Source organism: Periplaneta americana, chromosome 5 (assembly GCF_040183065.1).
Source record: "Periplaneta americana isolate PAMFEO1 chromosome 5, P.americana_PAMFEO1_priV1, whole genome shotgun sequence".
In the NCBI taxonomy this organism is placed as follows: domain Eukaryota; kingdom Metazoa; phylum Arthropoda; class Insecta; order Blattodea; family Blattidae; genus Periplaneta; species Periplaneta americana.
In genome coordinates, this window is record NC_091121.1 from 78184803 (window position 1) to 78210871 (window position 26069).

The 26069-nt window shown below is 35.1% G+C and overlaps 1 protein-coding gene and 1 non-coding gene across 2 annotated transcripts in view; both read left to right on the top strand.

Moving 5' to 3' along the window:
• The window catches only part of LOC138699847 (probable G-protein coupled receptor CG31760), an 856195-nt gene that overhangs the window by 591281 nt on the left and 238845 nt on the right, over positions 1-26069 (top strand). The window lies entirely within an intron of this gene.
• Positions 5695-5768, top strand: TRNAS-GCU (transfer RNA serine (anticodon GCU)). The gene has a single exon. It is a non-coding gene; the product is annotated as a tRNA-Ser (tRNA).

Genomic DNA, 26069 nt, shown 5'->3' on the forward strand with positions numbered 1-26069 from the left:
TCATTATTTCAAACTATATTTATGTATGGTATTATAAGATGGGGTGGAACTTATAAATCCAACCTTGATCTGTTAATTTTACTATAAAAAAGTGTTAAAATTGTTTAAAAAGCAGAAAGATTATTCAACTCAACTGTTGTTTAAACATTTCGAAGTTTTCAATCTTAAACAAATGTATTATTTTATGTTATTAAAATATCTTCACAAAAATGTATATACACAAATATAGATCTAAAATGTGAATTTTCTGCGTTTATCTGAACCTAAATGGAGAACTATGTAGTCTTTTTCATAGTATGAGTCTAGGTCCTATATTATTAAACAAATTTTATTCTAATAATATTTTAACCACTAATCCTCTCCAAATTAATAATAAAATCAAAAAAGTATTGATTTTACAGTTTGAGTTTAAAAATAATTTAACACTTTTTAATCTGTAATTTATTCAATGTCAATTTTATTTTGTTTATATTGGAATCCCCTCCTGAACACGAGTATTACTCATTCAGGAGTGAGCTAGTTTATATTATATTATATTAACTTGTATTCATTTCTAATTTACTAGCATTAAGTAAATAAATAAATAAATAAATTATAAAAGATATAATTTAATTTTAAAAATGCAGACAAAATTAACTGATTTGAGCATGTGCAAAGAATAACTGCGAATCTCATCTCTAACAAGATATTTTAATATACAGTATACATGTGGGACGAAGAAATGTAGGAAGATCAAGTATTCGTTGGAAGGATGATTATGATTCAATGGGAAGCGGAACGGGACCATAGACCCCGTCACTTGATGATGATGATGATGATGATGATGATGATGGGTAATGGTGATGGTGATGATGATGATGATGATTATGATGATGATGATGATGATGATGATGATGATGATGATGATGATGATGATGGCTTTATAATAGCCTTGGCAATAGCCGCATCTTTGGCTGAAGCGCTAGTGCGTTGGTATTGCATTCAGTAGACCCGAGTTCAATCACCGCTCAGGTCGTCATAGAATTTGTTGTGGACAACGGTTACATTGCGGAGAATTTTTCTCGGAGTCCTCATTTCACTAACACTCCTCACTTTCTTCTCATTTCATCTACCATCTGCAATAGTTAAAAATATGCTGGGATGAACTCTTGTAGGTTTTCATTGCTGGTAGAGGAAGGATTTGGTTCTCCAGGCTCTCAGACTTATCAGATACTCGTCTGAAGATGGGATCTGGCTCTGTCACGGCTGAGGCAGAATAGTCCATTTGTTAGCATTCGTGAAAAATGCGACCTACATCTCCTGGTGGACTTGAAAAGTCATAGAATATAAGGAGATCACAATGGACAAATGTAAGTCTAATTGGAAGGTTTTGTCTAGGGTCCGACCCTCGAAAAGCTAAGTCAAGCCTTGGTAATAACTTCACCAGCTTCGATAAATTATTAGCGAAAAGAAGATCTCTCCTTTCAGAGACGAAAGATGTTTTGGGGTTGGAAGGGTGAAGTCTGCCAATACCTTAACGAAGACACAATAGGCGGAGCGCTATCACATTATACAAAAGAAAGGATATGATTGGGGCTATTATAATTATTTTCAATGATGTAGCCGCAACAATGTAAGTTAGAAGTACAACAAATTAGTCAGCCGATATCAGTAACTGCTATTTTGCAAAGGGTCATACTGAAAGTCATATTAGCAACAAACACATTGCTATAATTTCAGTTTCAACAATGTAACAAAATCAATTATATTATAACCATAATCTACAGACTTTGCACTATGTATTGACATAATATGACAATATTATTGTGACACCATTAACTTCTATCATGTTACCACAGGCAACGTTTGCAAAATGTTCGACAACGATGGTTCGTTTCGACAGCGTGCTGTCATTAAATTCCTTGTTAAAGAAGAAAAATCTGCTGCTGAAATTCACCTCAGACTTCAGCGTGCATACGGAGATGTGTGCATGAGCGCCAGCAATGTTATAAGATGGGTAAAACATTTCTAAGATGGGAACACGAGCATTCAAGATGAGCCTCGTAGCGGTCGCCCTCGAACTGCCTCCACGGAACGCAACAAGGAAAGAATTTATGAGTTCTGGGATGAATTTTGGTTTAATTTCTTGAACCTGGACAGACCATAAATGCTGTCCGCTATATTCAGACAGTTCTGAAGCTCCGTCGTACATTGCGCGAGAAAAGTTCTGGAAAGAAGATCATCCTGCAACACATTAACGCGTCGCCTCACAATAATCGTGCCACCGTGGAGAAAATCATTCTTTCGCAATCTCCCTACAGTCCCGATTACCATCTTTTCGGTTCTGTAAAGCCTTGGTTTTTCTGAACCGACGCATGCGACGAGGCCAACGCTACGAGACGCTGGAGGACATCCGGAAAGCAGTGCGTCAATGTCTTCGGGAAGATGGCACGGACTTCTTCAGGAAGGGAACTTTTAAACTTACAGAACGGCGGGAAAAATGTGTGCAAAGAAATGGAGATTATATTGAAAAGTGACAGAAAAATCTGTAGATTAAGATTGATAGAAAGCCACCGGCGTAGCTCGGTCGGTTAAAGCGCTTGCCTGCCGATCCGGAGTTGTGCTCGGGCGCGGGTTCGATTCCCGCTTGGGCTGATTACCTGGTTGGGTTTTTTCCGAGGTTTTCCCCAACCGTAAGGAAAATGTCAGATAATGTATGGCGAATCCTCGGCCTCATTCTCCAAATATCATATCGCTATCACCATTTCCATCGATGCTAAATAACAGCGTCGTTAAATAAGCAAGTAAGAAAAAAAGATTGAAAGATTGATAGATTTATTTATATTAGTTCACAAAAGTATAAAGATAATAATTTAAAAATGATCTATAGCTATATACAAAAAGTAGTTACCGGTATACACTTACCTTTCTTCCCACCACAATCTGAACACACGCTCTCGCAATGAAACAATACTAGCAATACCATCCCATCGCACCTCCTCATACTCATCCTCTTTCACAATAGCCCTGCCAAGACTCTGGAATTCGTTACCTGCTAGCATCAGGGACTGTCGAAATAAAATTGAATTCAAACGCAAACTTACTAGGCACTTGGCCAGTAATTGAGACTCGTTCAGACACGGTTTCTTGTAAATAGTTCTCTTAATCTATCACAAAATATTTCAATATCCGGTAATTTCATTACTATAGATTTTTATTATAGTAGGTTTAATTTGTAATTCAGTAAATACAAAAATATTCTTTGTTCTTAACTTCTATGATAAAAGTCTAGCTTTCATTAATCAGGTAATCTTGTCGTACTTTAATTTTTATTGTAATTGTAATTGTAAATTTAATGTTAATTGTAATTTTATTGTTCCTATTATAGTTGTAATCCCCCGGTAGAGGAGCAGAAAAGGCCTGACAGCCTTATCTCTACCAGGTTAAATAAATAAATAAATACTACATACTAAATATACAATTTCCTAAACTACTTAATCTATCGCAAATCTTAGTAATTTATCGGTTCAAACTTGCACTTACGTCTGGTTTTAGTGCATGTTTAAACCAATAGTGATAACCATTAAAACTTTAAAACTTATTTATCTGCTTCTTTTGATAATTTTCTACCATAAACATGTTTAAATCAATTTTTCTTTTTTACTTTAATCGTCTAAATCTATTCTATAACTTTCATATTCACTTATGCATGTTAACTAATTATTCCTTGTCATCAAACCGCATCCAGGTTAGGAATTGTTGACATAATAGCCAGCAGACTGCAATAACTGACTTGGTATTTTTCAGTATATAGGTCAATCTCTGACCTTGCTCTGTAGATTAAGATGATGTACCTGGTTTGTCTAAAAAATAAAACTTAAGATTTATAACAATGGGTTGCTCATGACTTTCAGTATGACCCTCGTATTTTTTACTTTCTTATTATTGGGTAGCAGAGAAACAAAATTGTATTGTGATAATGTAAAAAAAAAAAAAAAAACAATTAGAAATTTTTACACAGAGTGCACGTTCTCAGTGCTCATGACCAGATAGCGGATTTTCGGTCCCTACACAGCGACAAGACGTCACGTGCTTTGGCGTACGGAGGGAGCGCAGCAATGAGGTCAATGACGTCTCTGCAACTGACGCCTAACGTCCAGTATCGGGACCCAAAATCCGCTGTCTGCTCATGATACCGAAAAAAAAATTGTTTATGGTATGTTTTCCGACTATCTGTTATCCGTTTGTGTACAGCGATTTACTTTATATATTGGGCGAATTTTGTTCATGTTCAGTATCTACAAGTCTACTCGTCTGGAAATGATGCATGTGAAATGAAATCAGTGCATTGAAAAAATAACGGGCTTTTGTTTGGAGTGAATAACGGTTTACTCAAAATCAGATCTAGTGCTTTTATAGCCCTACTTACGTTGTCCTTTCATGCACTTCTCCATATCTCATTCTTTCAATGCATCATCTAGTATCTAGTTATTCCAGTTTGATAATGTATTCGTCATTATTTTCAGTTCTTATAGAAGGATAAATTTCAAGTAATATTTACATTTTTATCGTTAGAATTTAAAAATTTACGGGATTGTGAAAATATTGATATAATAATTTGACGCACATAGTTTCCTTCTTAACTTTCCCTTCCCTTCCCTTCCCTTCCCTTCCCTTCCCTTCCCTTCCCTTCCCTTCCCTTCCCTTCCCTTCCCTTCCCTTCCCTTCCCTTCCCTTCCCTTCCCTTCCCTTCCCTTCCCTTCCCTTCCCTTCCCTTCCCTTCCCTTCCTTCTAAGATTCACAATGGCGAATAATTTCTTTAGAATAATTCTTTGTTACTTTTATACACTTCCATATCATATGGAAGAAGGCGAACGAAGTGTAGGCCTACATATCATCAATTACACAGGTTCAATATTTTGTTGAAGCCATAATTATGGACAGAAATGTCTTCTAAAACCTGGTATATTTTCCTTCCTTAACAGTTCAACCACGTCTAAATCAAAATATTCCAAATGTGATAAGTCCATATAGAAATTTACGCAGTCCTACACTGTATCCCATTTAGTTTAGGTTTCCGACTCAAAATCCACAGAATCTGGATGTAATTCCCAGTGAATATTCATTCATTCAAAACACTCGGATGTGTCAGTTTATATTCTGAGTCAGTTATGATGACACTTTAGTTTTTCTGTATGTTTTAAGGGCATTTACCCCACTGAAGGTGAGATGTTGTTAAAATTACAAAAACTTTATGCAAGTTCCCAGTTGCTTTTCGACGGATAAGTGTGTTACCATTACCTAAGATCAGATATGGATTACAGAAGGTAATTATTTCAAGATAATTCGAAAGAAATAATAATAATAATAATAATAATAATAATAATAATAATAATAATAATAATAATAATAATAATAATAATAATGGCTTTATTTAACCTGGCAGAGTTAATGCCGTAAGGCCTTCTCTTACACTCATAATGGCATCAGTTGGCGGACACAAGAATAAAGATATATCATACAAATCTGGCTTTCAGGTAGTAACTCCCTGAAAAGCAGGTTTGAATAATTTCAAAGAAAAATTGTTCCGGAGCCGGGTATCGATCCCGGGACCCTTCGCTTAGCGCGCGAACGCTCTATCGACTGAGCTACCCCAGGAACTAAACACGACACCGTCACAAGGGAGAAAAAAAATGTGACGGTGTCGTGTATATTTCCTGGGGTAGCTCAGTCGGTAGAGCGTTCGCGCGCTAAGCGAAGGGTCCCGGGATCGATACCCGGCTCCGGAATAATTTTTCCTTAAAAATAAATATATGTCTCTTTTATAAAATACATAATATATAGCGTGTCTCTAGTTTGAATAAATCAAGAATAATTTACTTCATAACGAATTTAAATGCATAGTATTGAATCTCAAATTGCATGAAATCAATTACAAGTAGGCTCCCTATGTATCCTGAATAAAACCAGCCTAACAATGTGAAAACATCTGTTTCATTATAAGATAACTAATGGTGTTTAGGAATTCTGATGAGTTTCAATATGGTCATTGCCGGGAGTAGAGCTCAGTAACAAACTGTTGGACAAGCCATCCGACGTAAGTTACAGCACAGTATAATATTAGTGTCAGAACTGAAGCAACTGTTGTTCAATAATAGTAATAAATGCACATTGATACAACATCGTTAAATAACGGATCAAATTTATGAGTATGATCATAGACTGCTTAGAGAGACCAAGATTGATCAACTCTTCAATAAAAATATACATAGATATGCATGGAGACGTGCATTTTCACTCAACTGCATAGCTGCATTTCTGTCGTGTCTGAATACAATTAATTACAGTTCAGAACTTCATAATGGTTTCACAGAATATAGTTATGATATTCTACTGCGAATTGAAACAATTGCATTGTTCACAAACTTACGCACATATCCATAATTTCGCTTCGTAGAAACTACGATTGAAAAATAAGTTCAGTTTATCATATTAGCTGAGGAAGCAGTACAAAGGCTGTCCTTGTTTTACCTTTGTCACCATGGAATCTGAAACTTGTACATCCACCTCATTTCAAGTGCAAACTTGTGATTAAATTAGTACTTGTGGCTTGTGCAGCAAATGCTGCGAACTATGTTCATTAGATGTTCAAATAAACACTTTTCAGATTTATTTTCATAGAAGAATACCAAATATTTTGAAAGTTATTTGCTTCCATAATAATGAAACATACTCCCTCTGAATGGTTTTTATGCCAAATACATTTTCTTGAACCTATACATCTTCAGTTTTTGAGTTTGAACGCGAAAACGCAAGTAACAATATCAGGACGATCAGTGGGTTTTTCATGTGGGAGTAAAGCAATAGTTATTTCGGTCATTGTGGATTGTAGGTGAAAGTTAAAAAAAAAAGTCAGGTTTGCTATGTTTTCGAACAACAGACATAGCATCTTGGTATAGCTGCTGCATGTTTCGTAAACTACTTTGAAATGTAGAGGGTAAAATCATTTTATCTTGCGAAGAGATCTTGCTGAAATGATCGGGAGAATACAAAATCTTGTAGACCTCGTATTTTATCAGTAAGTAATATCTTTTGTTCTATCCTTAGGAACTCTAATTTTTTCGCTCTCTGAGCCATTACTGAAGAGAATCACACATATGCATATCTCCACCATACCGCCATTAAATATATGAAAAGACCCAACCTCACTTGAATAAATATTTCTATAAAAATATTTGATTATTATCTTACGTAAGTTTTATAGTTTTCAGTAATATATATATATATATATATATATATATATATATATATATATATATATATATATATTATAGCCGCCACTCAGTAAATTATAGAAATGAAGATCTAATTTAAGATATTCTCTACATCTACATATATAACCCATATTTACAATCAGATCTCATGATTACCTGGGGGAGGTGTGACTACATAAATTCTTGTAACAAAGACAGTAGAGCAGGTTTAGCGTGGCTAAGATTGGGGGCATGGAAGGGTAATAAAATTGGCAATGAAGGAGGAGAGAGCCTTTGTCCCCTTTGCAGAGAAAAGGACTCCTACAGACATATTTTATTACATTGTGTCGAATTGGAACAAGTACGGAGAAAATATCTACCACCCTCGATGCTAAGTCAGAATAGGAGTTCGCTTGCATGTCTTGACCTCATGGGGAATACAGAATATGAGCAAAAGACTGAATTGTTTCTCTTGAAGACGAGATAGATTAGAAGTGCAGCTATGGAAGTTTGTGATACGAACTAACGAAGGGACAATGGTACTGTATCTATCCAATTATACACTTTTATGTCTGTTTTAGGTTAGGATATATTATATAATGTGTTTTGTTGTGCCATTTTCATATTGATATCTATGTTCTTTTAGAGAGTGGTTGGATGTAATCATAGGTGAGGGGAGTGAGACCTATAAAGTAGGACTTGTGTTAGGTACAAAGCACGTACGGTTAGAAGACCCGTGCACTGGATTTTAGAGAAAATTACGATAATATAACATCTGTATGTATTACATTACTCAAATCCATCTATCTACATATATAACCCCAAAACGTTTCACTTTCATATCATCAATATGGCATTACTATGTATAATTAATGAAAACAAGTCACATCATGACATTAACTATAATAATATTTCATTTCTAATGGTAATAATGTTATCAAGCCACCTCAAGTTTTTGTAGTTTTTAATATCCAATACACGGCTGTACTCAGAAAATTACAGATCACAGAATCAGGCCTGTAAATTATTTTTTAGTAAGTCTGAAGTTTTTAATAACCATTGGAATTGAGCTCTACATATGTCAGCAATCTTGCAGATCATGGCCTTTTTGTAATATTGTTTACTGTAGTGAGTGTTTTGTTTTATTCTGAAATACAATTAGTTATCAAATCTGACGAAAGATGAATTTTGGAAAATAGGAAAATTATGTAGGAAAACTAACGCTTCAGTGAAAGTTACTGTTTTCCTCAAAATCCTTGGATGCCAAGCTTCAAAATAACGGGTCATTCATTAAAATCCGTTCACCCGTTTTACCGCAATTTCCATTACCAGTTCAAATTATATATATATATATATATATATATATATATATATATGTGGCTGAATGTAACATTTATAAAGTTTGCTCTTTTGGGTACTCCACGTATGCTGAAACCTAACTTCAACTTTTGGACACTCACACAAGTGCCATCTTCAGTGCCTATAGTACTGCCTGAAGAATCATCTAATCCGTTAAGCTTGTTATGCCTGACTTCTTACTTACAAATGGCTTTTAAAAAAACCCGGAGGTTCATTGCCGCCCTCACATAAGTCCGCCATCGGACCCTATTCTGAGCAACATTAATCCAGTCCCTACCATCATATCCCACCTCCCTAAGTCCATTTTAATATTATACTCCCACCTACGTCTCGACCTTCCCAAAGATATTTTTCCCTCCGGCCTTCCAACTAACACTCCGCATGCATGCTACATGCCCTGCCCATCTCAATTTTCTGGATATAATGTTCTTAATTATGTTAGGTGAAGTATACAATGCGTGCAGTTCTGCGTTGTGCAACTTCCTCCATTATCCTGTAACTTCATCCCTCTTAGCTATAATATTTTCCTAAGCACCTTTATTCTCGAACACCCTTAACCTCTGTTTCTCTCTTAAAGTCAGAATCCAAGTTCACATCCATATATGTAGGACAACCGGTAATATAACAGTTTTATAGGTTCTGATTTCCAGCTTTTTAAAAGCAGACTAGACGACAAAACTTCTGTCACGTTGTAGCCTATTTGTACTGGAAGTTACAGACCTTCAAAGTGATATGTTGTTGAGATCATCGTTTGTTGGTTTCTATTCTATGTACGTCTCTCCAAAAAAATATCCTGAAGTATGAAAAAATGCATTGTTCAAGTTGTCTATATTTTGTAACACTTACTTGTATGAACAGCTGTTCAGTCGAATGAAGCATGTGAAATCAAGAATAAAAACAAGAATCACAGATATACGTTTCCACGAATGGCAACAACCGATATAAAACCGATATAAATTAGTGCAGCGAAAAGAATGTCAAATTTCACGTTAGTAATTTGACCATTATTCCCAATGTTTTTGTAATTTTTGCATTAATTTCACTTTAAAAATATATGATTCCTAATGCTTCGAAAATTGATTTTAAAGTTTAACTGTCTCTTTCTTTACTCCGGCCTTTGATCTCTCGTGCATAAGCCAATGCGGTCCGCTGACAAAAAAGATTGGAGACCCCTGCTCTAAACCTTAAGAGAGAAAGCGAAGGAATAAAGCTATATATAAATAATAATAATAATGATAATTTTTTATACTGGCAGAGTTAAGGCCATAGGGCCTTCTCTTATAATCTACCAGGTGACAAAGTAAAGGAGTGAAAATTTAACAGAAAGTTAAAGAACAGGATACTAATATATTGCAAAAAATAGTAGCCTAATAAAATCGACACTAAATAATATTAAAATAATATCATAATAGAAAAAAATAAAGTAAAATACAGATCTAATGATTGGAATATAATAAAAACAACGCAGTTTGTATAGATAGTTAACAGGGAAAAACGTAAGAAAGGATAGAACAAATAGAATGTAATAAATTAATAAAAAAAATGCTAGATTTAAATAGAATCAACAATAAAAAGGGTATGATAATAAATTCATCTGGCGATCAATAGAACAAAAAAAAAACTGAAAAGGAAGAAAAATAGCCATATTTTTACAAAATTATCGCAGAGAAAGTCCCGCGCTGTGGCGTCTCGGTCTAAGGCATCCTGCCTAGGACTCGCGTTACGGAATGCGCGCTGGTTCGAGTCCTCATGGAGGAAGAAATTTTCTCATGAAATTTCGGCCAGTGTATGGGACCGGTGCCCACCCAGAATCGTGATGCACTTGGGGAGCTACGATAGGTAGCGAAATCTGGTTGCGAATGCCAGCTATAACGGCTTTTTGAAACTAGATTATATCCCACAGTCTCTGACATGTTGTGGTAGAGAGTTCCAGAGATGAGCTGCAGAGACGGTGAAAACAATAAACAATATTTCGGTGATTCAAAATACCGGTATCTCATATTTTAATAACTTTGTGGACTACGTAGAAAGCGTATATGAAACAAACCTAACGGAATGATGAAAAAGACGGATGGCTGGAGGGAGGAACGGAGGGACGAACGAATGAAGAATGTATGGAATTCTGGTTAGAGAAAAGTGAGTATTCGGCGAAGAAGAACCACGAACACCATTTTGTCCACCACAAATTCCAAATGGTCTATCAGAATCATGAAGCCGTGTCTTAGGCATGCTGTTCTCTAGCTGTTAGGCTAATGGTGAGCCTATGATAATGATTTTCTTTCATACAGTATTTCGATATTGCAATTTTTTTAATTCCTTAAATTCCCCATATGTACTAAATAAGTAGTGATGAGTGGTTCAATCATTAAACATTTTTTTATTATATGAAAAACATTTTCATTCATTTTTTCGCATAGCACTTAATAAGCCCCTTTATAAAATGAGCACATCAACGCAATCTACTGTCTAAATATTGACCTTGTTACAGATTATATAAATTTTTGTGTATTATAATGTATGTTTTCAGAATTATTTTAGAAATATTTACGTTTCATATAGAGTGCGGAAACATGCGAATGAAAAATCCTGCGAGATTAAAACTTGTTGTTTTTAACCGTAAAGCCAAATCGGTAAATGTCACCCTTCATCGCTAGCAGGCGTCAAAGTCGACAATACAGTGTCTCTTTAAATAGACACCCCGCTGCGTATTGCAATCTACTTCGTCCCAGCAAGGATATTTTAGTTTAAGCCTGGAGTTTTTGTGTGGAAATGGAACGCTCCACGTGGGCTGGAAAACCTGATACGAGGCTTGTGTACAATGTAGACGATTGTGATGACAGAGAAGCACAACTTGTATGTACAGAACACGTCTTTCAGGAAGAGTTGTATTTCATCACACTACCTTCGCGAATATCTAGAGACAATTGCGATAAACTAGGTCTCGTCGCATGGAACAAGATCAGTTTCCTTTGAAATTGTCTGTAGTGCCACGTAGTTGCTTGCGCTTTTTCGAAATTCAACTGAAAATATTTCGTAGGCTGGACATTTAATATGAACATATGAAAATTCTCCCTCTTCTTCGCTTCGTCGTTGTAAATAAAATTCTGGAATTAAAATACGGATATTTGACTCTGCGTCATTCAGCCAAACGTTTTCATCTAAGAGTGACGCGTCGAAACTTTTGTTCTATTTGCCGTCACTTACCGTTGCCATCGGTGCACCATAGGAGACGAATTACTATATATCACCGCATGATGTTGTTTAATGGAGTGATGGTGTAATTCTGATAATGAAAAACTGTCAACAATCAACTTTATTGTGGCCTCTCTCCTTTGCTTTTTAACGTTTATATGAATGCCATTGTGAAAGATTTTAGAGAAACAAAACACGGATATAATCACTATTAACAGAAATTTAAAATTAGATGTAATAACGTTTGCAGATCTTGTTTTACTAATAACGTCAGAAGATGATTTGCAATGGTCAGTACATAATTTAAATTTAATAGCTCAAAAATATTCAATGGAAATATCCATTAACAAAACAAAAATAATGGCCTTTTGTGGTAAATACTCAATACTAAGCAAAATTTGTTTAAATAACACAATTTTGGAAAGAGTTAATGAGTTTAATTATTTAGGATATAAACTTTCTTTTGTTGAAAATTTGGATTTATCATAGAAAATTGTAAAATTCAACAAATGAATGGGCATCATTAATAGAATTTAAAAACCTTCGTTAGTACAAAAATCAACTCGTACTCGTCTTTATCAAATAATAGCTCGACCAGTCTTATGTTAAGGGAGTGAAGCGTGGACTACAAGGACAAAAGATGAAAGCAGACTAACAGCTTGCGAGATGAGTTCATGCGCCGAACAGCTGGCTACACTAAATGGGATCGAAAGAAAAATGAAGATATCCTTCAAGAACTTAATGTGTCATCAATACTGGACTATATCTCCAGATATCAGTTAAACTGGAAGGAACACGTCTCAAGAATGGTTTCATCCGGGATCCCTAAGGCAATAATGAAGTATCGTCCAAATGGGAAACGGTCACTTGGTCGATCTATGAAAAGATGGCAAGAAAATCGCTTTTTCAGGCCGTAACAGTTCTTTTAGGACTAGTACTTGACAGGATGATGATGATGATGATGATGATGATGATGATGATGATGATGATGATGATGATGATGACGACGATGATGATAAATAAATTTCACTTGGACATGGCTTATCTTACAACGTGGACGTCAGCGTATTGAAAAGCATTACAACTTTCTTCCCATCCCCTCACTTCCCCACTGCAAATGTGACGTTGCACAGAGGCAGAGATAAAATCCGAGATCTGTAACCTCATTCTTCACATAGCCTCAAAGGTAGAAATCCAATGGTGTAAGAAGATCCGGACTTCTAGCAGGCCATGGGATGGGTGCATTTCTGCCAATCTGTAAGTCTGGAAATCGATTATTTAACTCTTCTCGGACATCAGGTCGAAACTGATTGCAATTATTTGCTTCTTATTTAAGATATATTGAATAATCAATATTTTTTTAATGCAACCCAAATGTTATACTTAACTACTATCCCATGATGCTCACGGGACAGTGCTTCATCTTATTGAAAGATGATTTGCAACTTCATTTCCATTTGCTCGATTTGAGGAAATAGGAAATTATGTAGCATATCCATGTATGCAATGGAATTGATGTTTATTTCAACAAAAAAGAATGGACCAAAATTCCTGTTGTGCATTAGACCGCACTAAACGTTGACTTTATGAGAATCTCGAATATGTTCGTGTATCACGTGTGGATTTTCCGAACCGCAAATTACACAATTGTGCCGATTAACACAACCATTTACACGGAACGTGGTCTCATCGGAGAAGAGGATATTCTCTAGAAATTCTGGTTCATCATAAATTCTTCGTAGCATGGCAGCAGCGAATTCAACCCTAAGCAATAGGCCTACTTATCCTGGATTTTATTGCATGCAAGAGTTGAATTTTATAGGGATGTAATTTCAATCTCTTCTGCATGAAGTCGTGCAGATTGACTTAGGAATATCTAACAACGACTTACGGCAGAAATCTGGTAAGATACGCAACAATTACTGAGCAAACTGAGTTACTTAACTAATTACAAGAACCTTTAATCCATTACACATAAGGGTCTTAGACTAGAAATGTTTAGTTTAAATGTAGTTCTGTTTATATGTATGAATAAGGGTGTAATTGTTTGTCTTATTTTAACTGTTGTATCAGTGAAGCGTGGTGATTCAGTGAAGTTATGGTGTTAGAGTGCAGTGAATAGTTTCGATCAGTGATAATTTATAGTGTCAATGAAATGTGTTCTATAGTGTCAGTGAATTGTGTTATATCAGTGAAGTGTGTTCTAAATTGTCAGTGGAATATGTCATAGTGCCAGTACAGTGAGTGAGATTAGAGGGAAGTGAAAGATTATTATCAGTACTAATGTGAAACTTATGTATGGCCTTCATATATGTAGGTTGTAATGTAAAATTAGGTTCACTTATTAATTAGGTTATTATTATTATTATTATTATTATTATTATTATTACCATTATTATTATTATTAATTGTATGTTAGAAGAAAATCCACAAACAATTAGGGAAAACACGGAAATTTTACTGGAAGCAAGTAAAGAGATAGGTTTGGAAGTAAATCCCGAAAAGACAATGACGAGAATATTGTACGAAATGGAAATATAAAAATTGGAAATTTATCTTTTGAAGAGGTGGAGAAGTTAAAATATCTTGGAGCAACAGTAACAAATATAAATGATACTCGGAAGGAAAATAAACACAGAATAAATATGAGAAATGCCTGTTATTATTCGGTTGAGAAGCTTTTGTCATCCAGTCTGCTGTCAAAAAATCTGAAAGTTAGAATTTATAAAAGAGTTATATTACCGGTTGTTCTTTATGGTTGTGAAACTTGGACTCTCACTTTGAGAGAGGAACATAGGTTAAAGGTGTTTGAGAACAAGGTTCTTAGGAAAATATTTGGGGCTAAGAGGGATGAAGTTACAGGAGAATGGAGAAAGTTACACAACGCAGAACTGCACGCATTGTATTCTTCACCTGACATAATTAGGAACATTAAATCCAGACGTTTGAAATGGGCAGGGCATGTAGCACTTATGGGCGAATCCAGAAATGCATATAGAGTGTTAGTTGGGAGGCCGGAGGGAAAAAGACCTTTAGGGAGGCCGAGACGTAGATGGGAAGATAATATTAAAATGGATTTGAGGGAGGTGGGATATGATGATAGAGAATAGATTAATCTTGCTCAGGATAGGGACCAATGGCGGGCTTATGTGAGGGCGGCAATGAACCTCCGGGTTCCTTAAAAGCCAGTAAGTTAGTTATTATTATGAATTGTAATTATTGTGTAGGCCTATTGATTGTATTGTGTATTGTAATTTTGTTGTGTATTGTTTTTATTGTGTGTACACTGCCACCGGGTGCTTGCTCACTTGCAGTGTAAATAAATACATACATAACACATGCTTCACAGTGAACTCGTAAAACCCCACCATTCATTCTCTGAAACCCTGTACATTCTCTTCTTTCCTAATGACATGCTCGCTACCAAATTCTCCTATTGGAAAACTAATTTCCAACAGCCTAGCTTTGTTTTGTTTTCTTATGTTCACTGAAGAGCAGACCTGAACTAAATAGCGTTCGATGCCGTCAAACTTTACTCCATGCATACCTACACCGTTGAGGGTTGCTTGGAGGCTTTCGGTGATCAATTGCAGGACTATAGTTATTGTATTCAAGAGGTCTGCCATCTGTAATCAGAGGCAAGTACTTCTAGCGCTCATATGACGAGTTTCCGGCCATAAGTATATTAAGCAAATACCACTGAATCCACTCCCGAACTGCTAACATTATTTCTGATACACTTTCTATAACAGAGATAAATGGCATCTTTCCTATCACAACTAAAAGCCTGGAGGACTGATTCCAGTCGTCGAAAATGCTACCGCTTCAGCCACAGTGGAGAACAAATAGGCTTTTACACACGATAATAATTTATTGCATACGAATTGACTTTTTCTGCGCTCGTGTTTAAACCAACTTTGTAAATTAAGTTAATTGCCATAAAATCATGGCCACTTGGCTCAGTTTCGGTAATAGCCGCAGAACACATTGCAAATAGCACACATATCCCACATTTTTGGTTAATTACGTTGATCGAAGTTTGTTTACACAATTTGTTTAATGTTAGGTCTCCGCAAAACTGTACACAGAGGCATTCTGACGTAACGTTCGTTTCATGTAACCGCACTCTCTCGTCATAGGTACATACAAGTAAGAAATTTCAAAAGCTGTAATTATTCATGTACAAACAGGCAAACGTTTTCAACCGTTTCCATAACCTTCCATTACGCGTGATTTGTAGTATTCAACTAGCTGTAAAATTGCAACGTTGCCTTTCCATTTGGGCGAGCTGGCTTCACGTATAAGCTAGCAAAAATACATTTTACTATAGACGAAACCAGCATAGGGGTTTCCTTTGCCATAGTTTCACCATTTTAAAAAATTAGAATTAAGTGGCTGCACGTAGTCATACTATTACAACACAGGGACAGTATTTCGGTGATAAAAAATTCAATTTTGGTATTTTCATAACAATACATATTTTCAGCCTGTCCACCTGTCCATTTTCATTGGCGTATTCTACAATACTGAATGAATTTTGTTTACATTCATACGAGAATGATATAGAACAGTGGTCGTCAGCACTCGCTGAAATGGGTATTGGGTATAGAGAGCAAGGAAGCCTGCACGTCCGTGCATGCTTCGTGGGAGGGAGAGGGAGGAATCTGGCCATAGTTGATGCTGACGATCAGTGGAGACTAGAGTAGTAAGTACTATAAATTTGTGAGTGGTTTGTGTACGTACACGATGGCAGAAAGTTCCACCCCTACGTTGTTTTTAATCCTTCATGAGGAGGCATTTGTTTTACAGAGTTTGAAAATGCAGCAAGATGTTTAATTTGCAGTAAGGTACTCAATGTGATAAGAAAATAATATAATCTGCAGCGTCGCTATGACAACTGTCATGCTAATGAATACGACAAATTAAAAGACGACGAAAGAATCGAAGTGGTAGAGCAGTTAAAACACCAATATAAGACAGGTATTATTATTATTATTATTATTATTATTATTATTATTATTATTATTATTATTAATAATTCCCATACTGATGTGCAGTTAGTCAGAGAACGTTTCCCTAGGCCCGCAGAATGCTGCATCGGATATCGAGTCTTGGACGAGACATGTTTCGTCTCGGACCGTCTGATACTGAACAAGACTGTTTCGGTCTTTCTAGAAAAGTCGACAGTCTCGAACAGTTTTCCACGACATACGTAGTTTGTTTTCCATACATTGATATTCTCAATTGCGACGTGATAGCAACCGACAATAAAATCGTAATAATGATCGATTATTTTATGCGTTTAAAAAAAGATCACGTAAATTGAAATTTGTTCGATTCATCTTTCAAACCCAAAAATTTATGTACTTGCTTTTATAAGTACATAAATTTCTTTCAAAACTTCTTCCTGTACTTTATATATTAGGTTTCTCCTAATGATATATATTTTTTTCAAAATTGAGGGGCCCCAGTCAGATAAGAGAATAAACCACAATTGAAATAGTTACATAAATTTAAATATTCTGCCGTGTGTGCTCATAAATTCCAAATGTTACACATTTTAAATATAACCTACCATAGAATAATAAGTCATAGAATTTAGTCCAGAGAAATTATTTCCTCACATTCCAGTGAAATACAAGGATTTGTGGCTTGTCTCCTCCTTTGACTGGACTCCACAATTTCAGAGGTGACTTTTTTTTAAGTTATTTGGCATTAAAAACGGAAATCCTGACTATTTATTAACTATGTAAAATATGCTTACTTAAATACGCATGTGAACATTGGGTGCTTCATTACACTATTAGTACTATTGAATTCCACTGAGTTACGTAATTTATGGTACGAACGAAAAGTCACCACTGAAATATTGCTTACCCGTCAACTCCCATAAATGCACTAGAGGGGTCGAGGGTAAGAGACGCTAGCACGATCGTGCACTCTCTTGACGACCGCTGTTATAGAATAATGCAACAGAAAATTAATTAGCTTTTATTTGAAAAAGAATCACACAGAATGTGGATTTCCTCACAATCAATTCCAAAGAGTCTTTTTTTTTTATTGGGTTATTTTACGACGCTGTATCAACATCTTGGTTATTTAGCGTCTGAATGAGATGAAGGTGATAATGCCGGTGAAATGAGTCCGGGGTCCAGCACCTAAAGTTACCCAGTATTTGCTCGCATTGAGTTGAGGGAAAACCCCGGAAAAAACCTCAACCAGGTAACTTGCCCCGACCGGGAATCGAACCCGGGCCACCTGGTTTCGCAGCCAGACGCGCTGACCGTTACTCCACAGGTGTGGACCCAAAGAGTCTTATTTTTCCCAACCTCAGATGAAGACAAAAAATGAAACGAAATAATACATAAAATAAATAAAAAATAATGTCGAAGTGACACACAATTCCTAAATATATAGCCTACGGAGTATTTCATTTCAAAAGTATACTTGTTGGTATTTCACCATGTGCTGGAACTTAACATCTCCATCGTTTTGGAATTGCATAAAGATTCCATTTTACACAGTACATTAGTATACCACTTTAAAGGTGAGTAGGTAATACTTCAAATTATACTAGTTAACCTGAAGGTGGGAATTTATCTGTAGATGTTAAATTCCAGCAGAAAGTGAAATACCTGAGAGTTGCTTTTGTATATGAAAATATAACTTACTATACTACACTATTACTGTGACTATCACTATCACTACACTACACTAGTATACTATTATACGGGGTGTATTAAAATTTTGTCATATTACCTTCTCTTTTTTTTTAATCATCATCTGAGACCCCGTTCCCTGATTTGTCATATCTTGTTGAATGTATTTGTAGTATTATGTATTCGCTCACATCCACTTTTGACATTTCTCTCTCAAAACGCCAACTGATACAAGAGTTGCATAAACAATGTACTTTAAAAATCTTCAGATTCAATTCAGGTGATCGAAGAAGCCATTCATTTGCGTGTGGAGAAGAAACTAAACGTTTCTTGGCCCATTTTCATGTGAACTTCTGTCAGTTTTTTATCAATAGGAATACATCTCTAAATATGAAATACCAATTTATATACATTCTGTATCTAGTGCATTGAAAACTTGACTTGAATGTGATTTCACTTATAGCTCAATAGCAGAAATGCAGTCGTTGGGTGATGTGAGGGTAGATAATACATACTTCCATGTTATGGTTTTTCCGAATTTCGTAACAGTTTTGTTCTGTCTTATTTGTTATCATATTCCTGTCATTTGTCATATTCAGTTTATACAGAATTTTGTCACTGTGTTTTTGTTCCAGCAATATAGATCACAGAAACGGCTTCAAAACCTTTTTACTCCATAGGCACGGTCATACCTTTCTATAATAAAAGACCTCCCCGGGATAATGTTGTAAGCAACAAATCTATAATACAAATTTCAGAAGAAACGAAAATAATTTCTTTAGGCTTATATTTACTAGTAGAACCATTTCACTATTCAACGATACAATTTTGTTTAGCTATTTGATGAAAACTTCTATTGCAATAACTGAATGCATCAAAATTAGTTTTTCTACCCAAGTCACATATTTCATTAGTTTGATGTTACATGCTACATATCTTATAAGTTATACCTATTGAGTTGTAAAGTATGTAGTTATATGTCGTTCCTTTTCAAAATAATTTTGAATATATTTTATAATGGACAATGGAGAAAGTTACACAACGCAAAACTGCACGCATTGTATTCTTCACCTGACATAATTAGGAACATTAAATCCAGATGTTTGAGATGGGAAAGGCATGTAGCTCTTACGAGCGAATCCAGAGATACATACAGAGTGTTAGTTGGGAGGCCGGAGGGAGAAAGACCTTTGGGGAGGCCAAGACGTAGGTGAGAGGATAATATTCAAATGGATTTGAGGGAGATGGGATATGTTTGTAGAGACTGGATTAATCTTGCTCAGGATAGTGACCGATGACGGGCTTATGTGAGGGTGGCAATGAATATCCGGGTTCCTTAAAATCCATAAGTAAGTAACATATTTTATTCCATATATCATCTAGTATTACAGAATGTGCACTTAAGTTTTCGTTGCGCATAAAACCGATACATATACAGTAGAACCTCTATTATCCGTCGCAATGAAGGGGGTGGGCTGAACGGTTAATAGAAAAAATCGGATAATCCATACCATGAAAAATTTTCGTAAATTCCTCCATGGTCTTGTATTTAACACGTTAGGTAGTGGATCAGAACTCTACTAATTTAGGTAAGTCTGGTTGTCAACGATGGATTTTTAAGGGAAAGTGTCTGTCTGTGGAAAGATAGGAATAATGGAGGTCTCGTGTTGTACATTTACATACTTTATACACTCCAATCTCGTATTCTGATGAGAGATGAGTCACAGTTTCTCTTTCCCCAAACCACTCAATTTTTTACTTTACACTTTTTTTTCGATACTTAGCACAACAAGATTTATTTTGACACCTGTAGAAGAATTTTTATACAGAAGTTATACAGCACGACAACTCGAACAGTAGACCATACTGTGTGATAAAGTCTTGTAGTAACACTCTAGAAAAATAACGTGCTAATACAATGTATAGTAATATTTCTGCAGCAAAAAAAAAAAAGCGAAAGAAAGACGGATAATCCAACAATCGGTTAAAAGGGTGACGGATAATCGGGGTTCTACTGCATTTAATTACTTCGTAATAATAATAGGCCTACCGTATTACCCTAGACATTAATACAATAACATTTTCCGTCGCAAGCAAATCTTTGTCGACTACATTCATAGCCTTCCTGTGCTCCACGCATGAGACTCCGGGACAAGTTTTGTTTGCAGGTAGCATCCAATATATCCGTCATAATGAAAAAACAGTCTGAAACGATATGCTGTGCATAGTATGCGGTATTTCCCAGAGGAGTTCAATAGACCAGCTTGATTATATTGAAGCCCAGGACAAAGAGCCTGCCGCATAGTGTTGGATATATCTTCGTATCTAACCCTGCCAACATTAAATTTTCCTCTGATTTCCCTCGACCTTTCTAGACTAGATATAACATTAATTCTCTGACATTATTGCCATCAAAAGTCAATTCCCGGACTGGAGGTGGATTTTCATTGTATGGAGAATCGGGCAGAGTTAAATACATCATCACAATTTCCCATATTATAAAGCTGTTTGTGTTCTATATCACTTCTGCTGTGAAACAAAATTATCTACAGTAGAAATCTAGACTTTTTTTACATATAAAATAAGGACGAATCCCGCAGTAAGAGTATGAATGCAATAAAGAGTATGGAAGAACATTATAAATGTTTTCGAGGAGCATAGGCCCCAAAGTGTGATTGTAGGATATGCATTAGTATTCAGAAGTGTAATAAATAAATGTGTATATATATATATATATATATATATATATATATATATATATATATATAAAGGGAAAGAAATAAAAAAATAAGAAAATAAATAAATAAGTAAATATATAAATAATTAAATAAATAAATAAAGAAATATGAAATTAATTAAATATACAAGGGTGTTTCCGAGGTTGTGTTACAAACTTTCAGGGATGATGGCGAAGGACACATGTATCAATTTCACATAAGGAATCATGGTCCGGAAATGACTGAGTCCAAAGTTATAAGCAAAAATAGTTGTGTGGAAATGGAATTGTATTTTGAAACCACGTGCCGCCTCCTCTTAACTTTTGGAACAGTCGTGGAAAAATGATATGGGCCGGATGTCTCCTACGTGGGTACTTGTCCCGATACAATCTGTAATCTTGTCTGCTTATTCCGCTCTCGTGTACTCCTCCATTTCATTAGGACTCATCGACTGCACACTGCAACTTGTACACATACACTGCTGTCTACAGACGTGCATATCAGGACCGACCATGTCCGTTACACATTACGCTATCTGCATTGCTTTAGTGTAGTTTCCTGTCCCCATCCCTCAGACAGGGCATTGAATGGAATCCTGTAAGTACTGTCGATGACACAGCTCATCTGCCCTGAACCTTGGAGAAGTTAGGGGTGTAGTTTAGAGGGGTGTGAGGCTAACTTTGGAGCAAGCGGCCGGATAATGGTACTTTTGGTGTGAATACCCTTTGCTTAATCCCCTTCTATTTTCTCCAAAAAACATTTATTTCTCTTCATTTGAACTTGGAAAACGAAGGTGAACGTTTCCTTAATAGAATTGCTGGTGTAAATATATATTCAAAGTTAAGACGTAGCAATATAACTTTCATGTGTAGTGTACTCCATAGTAACGTGGCGCGGAATTGGTAAATCAATGTTTTATAATGCATGCTACATTGTATTTCTAACTTTCTCTCCATCCACTCCAACCACTACTAATTCGAAATCACTACCCCAACTCCGCATTCTTTCCAGGGCAGATGAACTGTGTCACTGACAGCAGACAACATAAACAACGTCAGATGAATACAGTATGTGTAAGGTGTACAGATAAATACACATAAATAAGATGTACAGAGGAATAAAATTATTTCATTTCCACAGAACTATTTTTGCTTGTAACTTTCCACTCGGTCATTTCCGGACCAGGGTTCCTTATCTCAAATTGATATATATGCCCTTCCCCATCATCCCTGAAAGTTTGTAACAAGAATCTAAATAACGTACAACAAAAAAATTACTACAGAGCATATAGAAATATGTTAACTCTTATCATTCGAAAAACTAAAATTAAATATTATAAATCCAAATTTGATAGATACAAAAATGAATCTAAAAAATTCTGGCAAGTTATAAATGAAGCTACAGATGTAAATGTAAAAAATAAACAGCCAATCAAGGACTTAAAAAACGATAAGGGTGAAATATTAAATTGCAGAAAAGAGATTGCAAACGAATTTAATAATTATTTTTCAGAGATAAGACACAAAGTTACTTCTAACATTAATAAGTAAAATTTTAACTCTTCTCGACAAAATGAGACACAAGACGAACATTTAGCTTCCTCCATGTTTCTTTTCCCTGTAACTGAAGATGAAATTATTATTTTGGTTAAGAAATTAAAAAATAATGTTGCTCCTGGTATAGATGGAATTAAGAATAATACTTTCAAAATTATTATCAAATATATATTAAAACCCATGGTTCATATTTTTAACTTATGTTTTGTGCAAGGTATATTCCCAGATGTTTTGAAATGTGCCGTAGTAATTCCAATATACAAATCTGGAGATAAAAATAATTTAAATAACTATAGACCTATATCTTTACTTCCAACATTTTCCAAATTGCTTGAAAAATGTTTAAAGAATAGATTAATAAATTATTTAGAAAAACATAAAATCCTCTCTAAAAATCAGTTTGGTTTCCGCAATAATATTTCTACTGATGATGCTCTTATTAATGTTACTGGAAAAATTATCAATGAACTAGATATCGGAAACAAATGTTTGGGTATTTTCTTGGATCTACGGAAAGCTTTTGACACTATCAAACATAATTTACTTTTGGACAAACTACATACTATTGGAGTTAGAGGTATAGTTTTAAAATTATTCCAATCATATTATAGTAACAGAAGGCAAATGACCAGAATTGAAGATCAATTTAGTGAATACAAATATATTGATACAGGTGTACCGCAAGGAACAATTTTGTGACCTATTTTATTTCTAATATATGTTAATGATCTGCTAAATATAAATTTAGAAAAATTTAATGGATCTATATATTCATATGCGGATGATACAGTAGTTATTTTCAGTGGTTTTTCTTGGCAGAAAGCATATAGAAATGCTAATATAGGTGATAACATTGTTAAAAAATGGCTTAATTTCAACTTCCTTTCTTTAAATATATTAAATCAACTTCAGTTCCTTTTTCGTTAACAGCTGCCAGTGTTCAAAATTTAAAATTTAGCGATAAATCTTCTTCTTCTTCTTCACTTCAAGGATTAGGTTCATGTTGAACCTGTTCCGGCGCCCATTTCGCTCTTGGTCTTCCTACATCTCGTCTTCCTTTTGGTTTATATCCCATTGCTAAAGCTGGCAGTCTGTAGTTCGGCATCCTTTGTAGATGTTCACACCACCTTCTGTTATTTCTCTTTAATTTCTCCAGCAATGGTTCCACCTCTAATTTCTTCCGTATATCTATGTTCTTCTTTTTATCTTGTATTGTACATCCTAGTGTACTTCTCATAAATTTCATTTCTGCTACCTGGACTTTTGATTTATCTTTTTCTGTCATTATTCTGGCTTCACTTCCATAAGTTAGCATAGGTACTGCGATTGTATTGAAAAATTTTATCCGTGTATCTTTTCTTGTTTTGTTTTTTAAAGATCTATGGATTGTTCCACAGACATTTCGAAAGTTATTAAGTTTTTTATCCAGGTCTATATCTCTTTCATATGAAATGTAGCATCCTAGGTACTTAAAATATTTAACCTGTTCTATAATTATTTCATCGATTACTATTTTTGTCCTTATTGGGTATTTTCCTTTAAATGCCATTGTTTTGGTTTTTTGAGCTGCAATTCTAAAATTATATTCTTTTGTTATTTTATTTAAAACATAAATTGATTTCTGTAATTTATCCTCACTGTCTTGGATAATTACTTTATCATCAGCATATAAAAGGGAGTTCAAGAAAGTGTTGTTCTTTAAATATATTCCTGGAGTAACATAAGATTTCCATGTTCTAAACATGTCGTCAATGTAAATATTAAAAAGTGTCGGCGAGATACTACAGCCCTGTCTTACTCCTTTATTAGTGGGAATCGCTTCTGTCAAGTTTCCTCCTATCACTAAGCATATGCTGGTTTCTTTATAGAGAGATTTAATTGCTTCCACAAGGTGTTTCGGGTATCCCCTTCTTATAAGTATATTCCATAGTAGTTCTCTATCTATATTATCGAAGGCCTTTTCCAGATCTATGAAGGCTAAATGTGTTTCACAATTAAACTCTCTTCTTTCTTCTATTATTCTTTTGAGTGTGAAAACTGCATCCATGCAAGATCTTCCTTTCCTGAATCCTACTTGTTCTTCTGATATCAAGTGGTCGGCTATTTTCTTTAGTCTTTCATTTAGCATTCTTGCATATATCTTGTAAGTGGTATCTAGCAGGCTTATCCCTCTGTAATTATTCGGATTTGTTCTGTCGCCTTTCTTGTAAAGTGAGATGACTTTCGCCTGGTACCATTCTTTTGGGATTTGTCAGAGTTTCCAACACATGTTGTACAGATGAAGAAGGCGGAGATGAAATAATATTCCTGCATATTTTAGTAATTCTGTATTTATACCATTAAGACCAGTTGCTTTCCGATTTTTTGATCGTTTTAAAGCTTCCAATAATTCTTCTATGGTGAGACTGTCCACATCTTTGCAAGCGTAGTTATCTGTTGATCCTGATTCTTCCTCGTTATACCACAATTTTTTGTAGTGTTCTATCCAAGATTGTTTATCAATAGCATTTATTTGTATATTTTCTCTTTCATTCTTATTAAGTGTTTTTATTACTTTGTAGGCTAATGACTGCCTACCATGCAAATCATGTTCAATGCATCCAATAAACCTTTCCCAAGACTCTGTGTGTGCTTTCTTTACAATTGTCTTTGCTACATTCCTGGCTTTTTTATATTCTTCCCGATTGTCTTCTGTGGAACTGTTTAAATATGTTTCATACTTCTTCTGTTTATCTTTTATACAACTTTCTATTTCTTCTGTCCAAATCTTTAATCCTTTTCTCTTTCTATACTTTTTCCTGTGTCCCAAAGATTCACTTGCTGCCTTTGTTATTATTTTCTTCATGTTTTGCCACTCTTCTTCTATGTTATCACTTGTGGTATGATCTTGGAGATATGTGTTAATTCTATTTTGATATAGATTTCTTATGCTTTCAGTTTCTAAAAGATATACTTTATATACTTCTTCGTTCTTATTCCTTGCTTGTGTTATTCTTTCTTTCTTCCATCTTGTTAGAAGTTTTATGCGGGAAATAACCAGGAAGTGATCTGATCCTATATCGCTACCTCTTTTAACAGTTGTATCTTCTATATGTTTTGCTATTTTTTTGTTTCCAATCACATAATCAATTACAGATCTACAGCCTCTGGCTGCCCAAGTAAATTTATGTATATCTTTCTTTTTCTTGAATGTGTTGGAAATACTTAATTCATTAAAAGCTGCAAACTCTATCAGCTTTTCTCCATTAGAGTTTTTTACTCCTTCTCCACATGTTCCCATTACATTCGGTATACCTATATTTCCTACTCTTGCATTCATGTCTCCCATTAGCAAAATTCCATTTCCGAGGCTAA